Source organism: Nerophis lumbriciformis, linkage group LG39 (genome assembly GCF_033978685.3).
Source record: "Nerophis lumbriciformis linkage group LG39, RoL_Nlum_v2.1, whole genome shotgun sequence".
Classification (NCBI taxonomy): domain Eukaryota; kingdom Metazoa; phylum Chordata; class Actinopteri; order Syngnathiformes; family Syngnathidae; genus Nerophis; species Nerophis lumbriciformis.
The window spans coordinates 17,250,001-17,260,127 of record NC_084586.2 but is presented as its reverse complement, the minus strand read 5'-3'; the positions used below and the strand labels follow the sequence as shown (position 1 = coordinate 17,260,127).

The window sequence follows — 10,127 nt, the reverse complement described above, 5'->3', positions numbered from 1 at the left end:
CCGTCTAAAAAAATACTTTGTCCAACGAAACATCAAACAAACAAATGATGTTTGGGCTACTGGGTAACAAAACAATCAATCAATCAATCAATGTTTATTTATATAGCCCTAAATCACAAGTGTCTCAAAGGGCTGCACAAGCCACAACGACATCCTCGGTTCAGATCCCACGTAAGGGCAAGGAAAAACTCAACCCAGTGGGATGTCAATGAGAATGATAAGGAGAAAACTTGGAAAGTACCGCAGATGTGGGTGCCCCCCCCCCCCCCCCCCTCCCCTCTAGGGGAGACCGGATGCAACGGACGTCGAGTGGGTCTAGCATGACATTGTGAAAGTCCAGTCCATAGTGGATCTAACATAATAGTGAGAGTCCAGTTCACAGTGGGGCCAGCAGAAGGCCATCCCGAGCAGAGACGGGTCAGCAGCGCAGAGATGTCCCCAACCGATGCACAGGCAAGCGGGCCACCCTGGGGTCCCGACTCTGGACAGCCAGCACTTCATCCATGGCCACCGGACCTGTACCCCCCTTCCACAAGGAAGAGGGGGGCAGAGCAGAAAAGAAAAGAAACGGCAGATCAACTGGTCTAAAAAGGGGGTCTATTTAAAGGCTAAAGTATAGAAATGAGTTTTAAGATGAGAGGGCATTCCAGAGTACTGGAGCCCGAACGCTCTATAGCCCGCAGACTTTTTATGGGCTCTGGGAATCATTAATAAGCCGGAGTTCTTTGAACACAGATTTCTTGCCGGGACATATGGTACAATACAATCGGCAAGATAGGATGCAGCTAGACCAGGGAACATAATTTTACCTTTTAAATGCTTGCATTCGAGGACAACAAGTGATTTAAAAAGAATATCAGTGGCAGGGGTGACTGGTTCCTGCCTGGTATTGCCTAAAACGAGCGAGCGGTGGCAGCTCAGAAGGGAGCGCAATGAACAAGCATTTAACGTTGAACATGAAGTATTTCACCACATTTGGAACTCGGAATTGTACTGTGTTACGCGTCACAAAAGACGTACTTCTGCAGGGACTGTGCCTTTAAGGAAACAGTAGTGCTGAGTCATACCTTAAAGGTGTTTGAACGTCAAACCTGTCTGAGTCAACAGGTTTGAGGGAGGAACCCGCACCATTCCAGTCTCAGCTGGCGACTGGTCGCATTGATTAGACGCAGGAAGAAGATATTTAAAACCACATCAACGCAAATAGCGAAACATCAATCCATTCATTTACTAACCGAGCTACACTGAGGCGAAAGGCAGCGTACACCCCGGACAAGTCGCCACCTCATCACAGTGAAAGCAAAACAGGTACAACTATTAGTTCTTTATGGCATTCCACTTTAATAGGCTTACTCTCTCTCCTGAGGACGGCCATGGAACTTTCCTCACGTTTCATCAGATTTCTGTAGGAATATCATCCCTAATAATGACGCCGGATAGTGACGCTGTTGTCTTACATTAGAAGGCTAAGTTAGCTACACAACGGCGACACCGCCGAGCTGTCTCATACGAAATAAGAAGAGCTACATAAAAAAATGTATCACTCACACATTTCTAACCTACTGTTGTTACGTACCGTTCTCCTTCATTGCCATACATAATAGGCACTGAGCCTGCCATAAAGTTGTTTTTCGGAAAATCCATACTAATACTGGTACAGGTTTATGGGGCAGGACTCTTCAAAATGGTTTACCTGAGGACGGGGATGAAATTTTACCACGTATGATTGAAACGATAGAGTTTTTAAAGCGTGGCGGGTGCACTTAAAATGCCAGCGATCTAGTTTAGCGCCAAATAGCCTGAAAAATGGCAAATATACGATGTTATTTTCCTGTTACATGTATCTTTTTTCGTTGCGACTGTTTTCTGCTCTCAACGTAAAGAATTACAAACTTGCACTTACAGACGCAGCGACCAACTGTAGTTACTGACAGTGGTTTTCTGAAGTGTTCCTGAGCCCATGTGGTGATATCCTTTACACACTGATGTCCGTTTTTGATGCAGTACCGCCTGAGGGATTGAAAAGCACGGGCATTGCCGATAACGTGCAGTGATTTCTCCAGATTCTCTGAACCTTTTGATGATATTACGGACCGTCGATGGTGAAATCCCTAAATTCCTTGCAATAGCTGGTTGAGAAATGTTGTTCTTAAACTGTTGGACAATTTGCTCACAAATTTGTTGACAAAGTGGTGACCCTCGCCCCGTCCTTGTTTGTGAATGACTGAGCATTTCATGGAAGCTGCTTTTATACCCAATCATGGCACCCACCTGTTCCCAATGAGCCTGTTCACCTAATAAGTGTTTGATGAGCATTCCTCAACGGTTCAGTCTTTTTTGCCACATTAAAAATGGTGTCTTTGCAGTGTATTCAATTGAATATAGGTTGATAAGGATTTGCAAATAATTGTATTCTGTTTTTTGGCCGGATGAAGCCATCAGGACCACATCATCTGCAAAAAGCAGAGACCTAATCCTGCAGCCACCAAACCAGATACCCTAAACGCCTTGACTGCACCTAGAAATTCTGTCCATAAAGGTTATGAACAGAATTGGTGACAAAGGGCAGCCCTGGCGGAGTCCAACCCTCACTGGAAACGGGTCCGACTTACTGCCGGATATGCGGACCAAGCTCTGACACTGATTATACAGGGAGCGAACCGCCACAATAAGACAGTCCGTTACCCCATACTCTCTGAGCACTCCCCACAGGACTTCCCGGGGTACACGGTCGAATGCCTTCTCCAAGTCCACAAAGCACATGTAGACTGGTTAAGCAAACTCCCATGCACCCTCAAGGACCCTGCCGAGAGTATGCGAACTGGTCCACAGTTCCACGACCAGGACGAAAACCACACTGTTCCTCCTGAATCCGAGGTTCGACTATCCGGCGTAGCCTCCTCTCCAGTACACCTGAATAGACCTTACCGGGAAGGCTGAGGAGTGTGATCCCACGATAGTTGGAACACACCCTCCGGTTCCCCTTCTTAAAGAGAGGAACCACCACCCCGGTCTGCCAATCCAGAGGTACCGCCCCCGATGCCCACGCGATGTTGCAGAGTCTTGTCAACCAAGACAGCCCCACAACATCCAGAGCCTTAAGGAACTCCGGGCGGATCTCATCCACCCCCAAGCCTTGCCACCAAGGAGCTTTTTAACTATCCCGGCAACCTCAGCCCCAGAAATAAGAGAGCCCACCACAGATTCCCCAGGCCCTGCTTCCTCATAGGAAGACGTGCTGGTAGGATTGAGGAGGTCTTCGAAGTATTCCCTCCACCGATCCACAACATCCGCAGTCGAGGTCAGCAGAACACCATCCTCACCATACACGGTGTTTTTATTTTCCATTTACACAACGTGCCAACTTCATTGGTTTTGGGTTTTGTAGAAACAAGGCAGCTCACATCCGTTTTGGGTCCTCATGGCGGATTAAAGCCCTTTTTAATTTCATGTGTCATTTCCGTTCGGCTCCGCGGAACTCCCTTTTCTGTGGAAAGACCTAGTCTTTTGCTTACCTTTAACCATTGGAATCTAAGGTACAATGGTATCCAAAACATTTTAAACGCCTCATGTAAACAAGGCATGATCCAATAAAACGACATTCATGTTTGAAATAGCAAGGATCAAATCCAGGGTGTGCCCTCTGCTGTGGATGGGCTGGTTTAAATGCTAAGTTAGACCAAACATTTCATCTCATTGTCTACAGCCACATGCACATGTATGTCCCCTGTTTTGTTGACCAAACAGTCAAAATCAGTGCACAGATCTGAAAGTAATTCAGTAAAATCATAAATAAAACAAATCTGTGGTGGTGTGTAAATTTGAAAGGGCATATTGTCCCTGAATTGTCCCCAAACACACCTACCCCTTGGGTTTTGTCGGGTCTCTGACGGCGTTTTAGTTGAGCCATGTCTCATTTAAAAACATACAAAATAAGATTGTAAAAGGAAATAAAGCTTATAATTAAAAATCACATGTTACTTAAAGGGTAACATTATCACAATTTCAGAAGGGTTAAAACCATTAAAAATCAGTTCCCAGTGGCTTATTTTATTTTTCGAAGTTTTTTTCAAAATTTTACCCATCACGCAATATCCCTAAAAAAAAGCTTCAAAGTGCCTGATTTTAACCATTGTTTCTCAACACCCGTCCATTTTCCTGTGACGTCACATAGTGAAGCCAACACAAACAAACATGGCGGAAAGAACAGCAAGCTATAGCGACATTAGCTCGGATTCAGACTCGGATTTCAGCGGCTTAAGCGATTCAACAGATTATGCATGTATTGAAACGGATGGTTGTAGTGTGGAGGCAGGTAGCGAAAACAAAATTGAAGAAGAAACTGAAGCTATTGAGCCATATCGGTTTGAACCGTATGCAAGCGAAACCGACGAAAACGACACGACAGCCAGCGACACGGGAGAAAGCGAGGACAAATTCGCCGATCGCCTTCTAACCAACGATTGGTATGTGTTTGTTTGGCATTAAAGGAAACTAACAACTATGAACTAGGTTTACAGCATATGAAATACATTTGGCAACAACATGCACTTTGAGAGTGCAGACAGCCCATTTCCGGCGCGCTAAGAACATATATTTTTCCACGATTTCAGCACTCAGGTTAACCATACCACGAGTAATGAATATAATTTTTATCAATTGATATATTCTGTAGACATACCCTCATCCGCTCTCTTTTCCTGAAAGCTGATCTGTCCAGTTTTGGAGTTGATGTCAGCATCTGCTTTGAGTGTCGCAGGATATCCACACATTCTTGCCATCTCTGTCGTAGCATAGCTTTCGTCGGTAAAGTGTGCGGAACAAACGACTGACCATTTCGTCGGCTTTCCCCACAGCCTCGTACTTTGAACAAATTTCGTCCAATTTCTTGCCACTTTCGCATCTTTGGGCCACTGGTGCAACTTGAATCCGTCCCTGTCCGTGTTGTTACACCCTCCGACAACACACCGACGAAAGTGAGAAAATGGCGGATTGCTTCCCGATGTGACGTCACATTAGAGTTCGGAAATCGGTTAAAAAAAATATATGGTCTTTTTTCTGCAACATCAAAGTATATATTGACGCTTACATAGGTCTGGTGATAATGTTCCCCTTTAAAGATCTGTCATTGGGAACTGTGTAGTTGAGATTACGTAGAGTTGAACTGGACATGGTGTTCGTACAAGGGATATGGATTAGAGTTCTCTGATCTAATGATCTAATCTCTTAACTAATCCATGTGTTTTGATAAGAGTTATTGTTTTCGAAGAGAGCACTTCCTTATTGGGCGTCTGGTTGATATGATGTTTTTTTAGTGCAGAGGCCGTTAGCATCCTAGACATCATTGCCGAATCTCGGGGAGCTTTGGTTGATAAAATAGGTTGAGGAAGAAGAGGGGCGCAATACTTTTTTGATGGTCGAATCCTTTATGTCTTGTTTGAAATGCGAGGGGAATCACTTAAATCCCTGATTTCACCAGGCTTTCAAGGTGTGCCAGGAAGTCCATGGGTGACCATAGCAAAGCATCTCAGGAGGGTGTAGATGCAGCAGGTGGGACCCAGATGAGGATGGTGGTGAAGGTGGTGATGATGGAGGAGCTGCTGCATCTGAATCCCGTGTTTAGGATTCTGGAGGTGCCGCTGTTGTTGTTTTTGTGCAACGGGGTTCTGGGACTCGGTGAAACGTAGGGTGCCAATTTCCAGGCTTTGAAGACTTTTGGCAGGTCTGTTGCTTTTTGCCGTCCTTCCCAAACGAGAAGGGAGTTTTTCGAGGAGGAAACTGTTAAATTGGGCCAAGGATGCTTGGACAGTCAAAGAGCACGTGTTCTGTGGTTTCCTCACCTAAGCCACAGTTTCGGCAGCTGGTGTCCACCTCTCTGTCGATGTTCTCGAGTCAGTATATCAGGTCGGGTTGATCAGAATCAGAATCAGAATCAGAATCAAAATAGTTTTATTGCCATTGTTTGAGAACGGGTTCACAAACTAGGATTTTTTCTTGGTACAATCGTGCAACATAAAACACATATAACACAGAATAGGTAATAGGTAATAAAAATGAGCTGTAACTGAGCTAACAGACTTTGTTATTGTTCATGTGTCTGATGGCCAAGGGGAAAAAACTGTTCAGGTGGCGGGAGGTGTGGGTCTGAATGGGCCGTAGTCTCCTGCCTGAGGGGAAAAGAGAGAATAGTTTGTATCCAGGGTGAGAAGAGTCAGCTGTGATCCAACCCACATGCCTCCTGGTCCTGGAGGAGAACAGGTCCTGGAGGGATGGGACCCTTCAGCCAATAACCTTCTCAGCAGCACGTACGATGCGCTGCAGTCGATGCGTGTCCCGGACTGTGGCGCCAGGGAACCACACGGTGATGGAGGAGGTGAGGATGGACTCGATGATGGCCGAGTAGAACTGCACCAGCATCTCTGTCTGCACCAAAAGTTTCCTCAGCTGCCGGAGGAAGTACATCCTCTACTGGGCCTTCTTGATGAGGGAGCTGATGGTCGGCTCCCACTTGAGGTCCTGGGTGATGGTGGTGCCCAGGTAACGGAAGGAGTCCACGATGGAGAAGGGAGTGGGACAGTCCATCAGGGTGAGGGGGGATGGTAGGGCTGTGGCTTTCCTGAAGTCCATGATCATCTCCACTGTCTGAGTGGCCACTACGCAAGCCACTCAGTGGAAATTGCTCACTTCTTGTCAGGTCATTCTATTCAGGTCTGTTGATAAGCCCCCCCTGTTCTCAATAAATCACCCTCAGTCTTGCCTTTCTACGAGATCCACTGTGAAACGCCCTCCGAAGCGTTGATATTGCTGCGTCGTATTGCCATGGGGATGTTGTTTTTGTCGCAGACTGCCCCCATCAATGTGGCCTAATCCGCAGCATCATTGCCGACCAACCTGTCGTGGCCGGGGAACCGCATGAAAGTGAGTTGGTGGTGCTGCTAGTACGATTCATGAAGGACTTCCCGCGCCTCTTTTTCATCAGTGTTGAGGGGACTGGACGAGTGGAGTGACTTCAGCCTGTGAAGGACTGATTGGCTGATAGGCGTCGACAAACTCTAGAAATGCGAGCGGTGAAGTACTTCAAAGGCCTACTGAAATGAAATGTTCTTATTTAAACGGGGATAGCAGGTCCATTCTATGTGTCATACTTGATCATTTCGCGATATTGCCATATTTTTGCTGAAAGGATTTAGTAGAGAACAGTTTGCAACTTTTGGTCGCTGATAAAAAAGCCTTGCCTGTACCGGAAGTAGCGTCACGTCACAGATTGTGGAGCGCCTCAAATTTGCTTATTGTTTACAATCATGGCCACCAGCAGCGAGAGCGATTCGGACCGAGAAAGTGACGATTACCCCATTAATTTGAGCGAGGATGAAAGATTTGTGGATGAGGAAAGTGAGAGTGAAGGACTAGAGGGCAGTGGAAGCGATTCAGATAGGGAAGATGCTGTGAGAGGCGGGTGGGAATGACTAAAACAGTAAATAAACACAAGACATATATATACTCTATTAGCAACAACACAACCAGGCTTATATTTAATATGCCACAAATTAATCCCGCAAAACAAACACCTCCCCCCTCCCGTCCATACAACCCGCCAATACAACTCAAACACCTGCACAACACACTCAATCCCACAGCCCAAAGTACTGTTCACCTCCCCAAAGTTCATACAGCACATATATTTCCTCAAAGTACCCAAAGTTACGTACGTGACATGCACATAGCGGCACGCGCGTACGGGCAAGCGATCAAATGTGTGGAAGCCAAAGCTGCGTACTCACGGTAGCGCGTCTGCTATCCAACTCAAAGTCCTCCTGGTTGTGTTGCTGCAGCCGGCCGCTAATACACCGCTTTCCACCCACATCTTTCTTCTTGGCTGTCTTCATTGTTCATTGAACAAATTGCAAAAGATTCACCAACACAGATGTCCAGAATACTGTGGAATTTTGCGATGAAAACAGACCACTTAATAGCTGGCCACAATGGTGTCCCACTATGTCTGCTACAATCCGTGACGTCACGCGCAAACGTCATCATACCGAGACGTTTTCAGCAGAATATTTCGCGGGAAATTTAAAATTGCACTTTACTAATCTGACCCGGCCGTATTGGCATGTGTTGCAATGTTAAGATTTCATCATTGATATATAAACTATCAGACTGCGTGGTCGGTAGTAGTGGCTTTCAGTAGGCCTTTAAAGTGATTGAAACTGAAATGTAATCTTGATTTATATCAACAGTTAGGATTGTGACATATTTAGAAGTAATAAATCTAAAAGGGCCACAATCTAAAAAATACAAATGCATATACTTACCTCAGCCTTCCCGGTAAGGTCTATTCAGGTGTACTGGAGAGGAGGCTACGCCGGCTAGTCGAACCTCGGATTCAGGAGGAACAGTGTGGTTTTCGTCCTGGTCGTGGAACTGTGGACCAGCTCTATACTCTCGGCAGGGTCCTTGAGGGTGCATGGGAGTTTGCCCAACCAGTCTACATGTGTTTTGTGGACTTGGAGAAGGCATTCGACCGTGTACCCCGGGAAGTCCTGTGGGGAGTGCTCGGAGAGTATGGGGTATTGGACTGTCTTATTGTGGCGGTTCGCTCCCTGTATGATCAGTGTCAGAGCTTGGTCCGCATTGCTGGCAGTAAGTCGGACCCGTTTCCAGTGAGGGTTGGTCTCCGCCAGGGCTGCCCTTTGTCACCGATTCTGTTCATAACCTTTATGGACAGAATTTCTAGGCACAGTCAGGGCTTGAGGGTATCTGGTTTGGTGGCTGCAGGATTAGGTCTCTGCTTTTTGCAGATGATGTGGTCCTGATGTCTTCATCTGGCCAAGATCTTCAGCTCTCACTGGATCGGTTCGCAACCGAGTGTGAAGCGACTGGGATGGGAATCAGCACCTCCAAGTCCGAGTCCATGGTTCTCGCCCGGAAAAGGGTGGAGTGCCATCTCCGGGTTGGGGAGGAGATCTTGCCCCAAGTGGAGGAGTTCAAGTACCTCGGAGTCTTGTTCACGAGTGAGGGAAGAGTGGATCGTGAGATCGGCAGGCGGATCGGTGCGGCGTCTTCGGTAATGCGGACGCTGTATCGATCCGTTGTGGTGAAGAAGGAGCTGAGCCGGAAGGCAAAGCTCTCGATTTACCGGTCGATCTACGTTCCCATCCTCACCTATGGTCATGAGCTTTGGGTCATGACCGAAAGGACAAGATCACGGGTACAAGCGGCCGGAATGAGTTTCCTCCGCCGGGTGGCGGGGCTCTCCCTTAGAGATAGGGTGAGAAGCTTTGTCATCCGGGGGGAGCTCAAAGTAAAGCCGCTGCTCCTCCAAATCGAGAGGAGCCAGAAGAGGTGGTTCGGGCAACTAATCAGGATGCCACCCGAACGCCTCCCGAGGGAGGTGTTTAGGGCACATCCGACCGGTAGGAGGCCATGGGGAAGACCCAGGACACGTTGGGAAGACTATATATCCCGGCTGGCCTGGGAACGCCTCGGGATCCCCCGGGAGGAGCTGGACGAAGTGGCTGGGGAGAGGGAAGTCTGGGCTTCCCTGCTTAGGCTGCTGCCCCCGCGACCCGACCTCGGATAAGCGGAAGAAGATGGATGGATAGATGGGCATGTACTTGATAAAAAAACTCTTTATGGTTATTTATTAGTTCATTGTATTAAATGTAATAAAACACAATTTGATTACTAAATCAGCTTTATACTGCTGTAAATGATAGACTGGATCTTCTACCAGTTTTACTTCTATAATCCCAGTTATTCCCACTAAAAAATGCAAAAATGACACATATCCTGCTCTGCTCTTTGTCTTACAGGATCCTTCCGTGGTTCATGGACGACCAGGATGACAATCAGGATACTGAGTGTCGGGATCCAAGTCCGCCCCGGTGTCCAAGTCCCCCTTTATTTAGTCAGCCCCAAGCGTATCAGGATTCATACGATCAGCATGAGGCCAGCCGGATCCAGTCTGCGAATCGGCAGACCACGACCACTGGGAGCAACGGCGGAATATTTTGCTGCTGCGGGTCTACTCCCAAGGCCAGTGCGTAGCGCAAATCAGCGATGACAACTGTAAGTCTCAAGACACTATGGCCTACTTAACACTTTGATCACCCCAGGAAACCTTG

At 47.1% G+C, this 10,127-nt stretch overlaps 1 long non-coding RNA gene across 1 annotated transcript in view; it reads left to right on the top strand.

Annotated features, from left to right (window-relative positions):
• Nucleotides 1–1,147: 1,147 nt before the first annotated feature.
• The window catches only part of LOC133577906 (uncharacterized), a 12,021-nt gene continuing 3,041 nt past the window's right edge, over nt 1,148–10,127 (top strand). Inside the window, exons 1-2 of the long non-coding RNA XR_009811784.1 lie at nt 1,148–1,308; nt 9,816–10,071. This is a non-coding gene — a long non-coding RNA (uncharacterized lncRNA). The remainder of the gene's footprint in view (nt 1,309–9,815; nt 10,072–10,127) is intronic.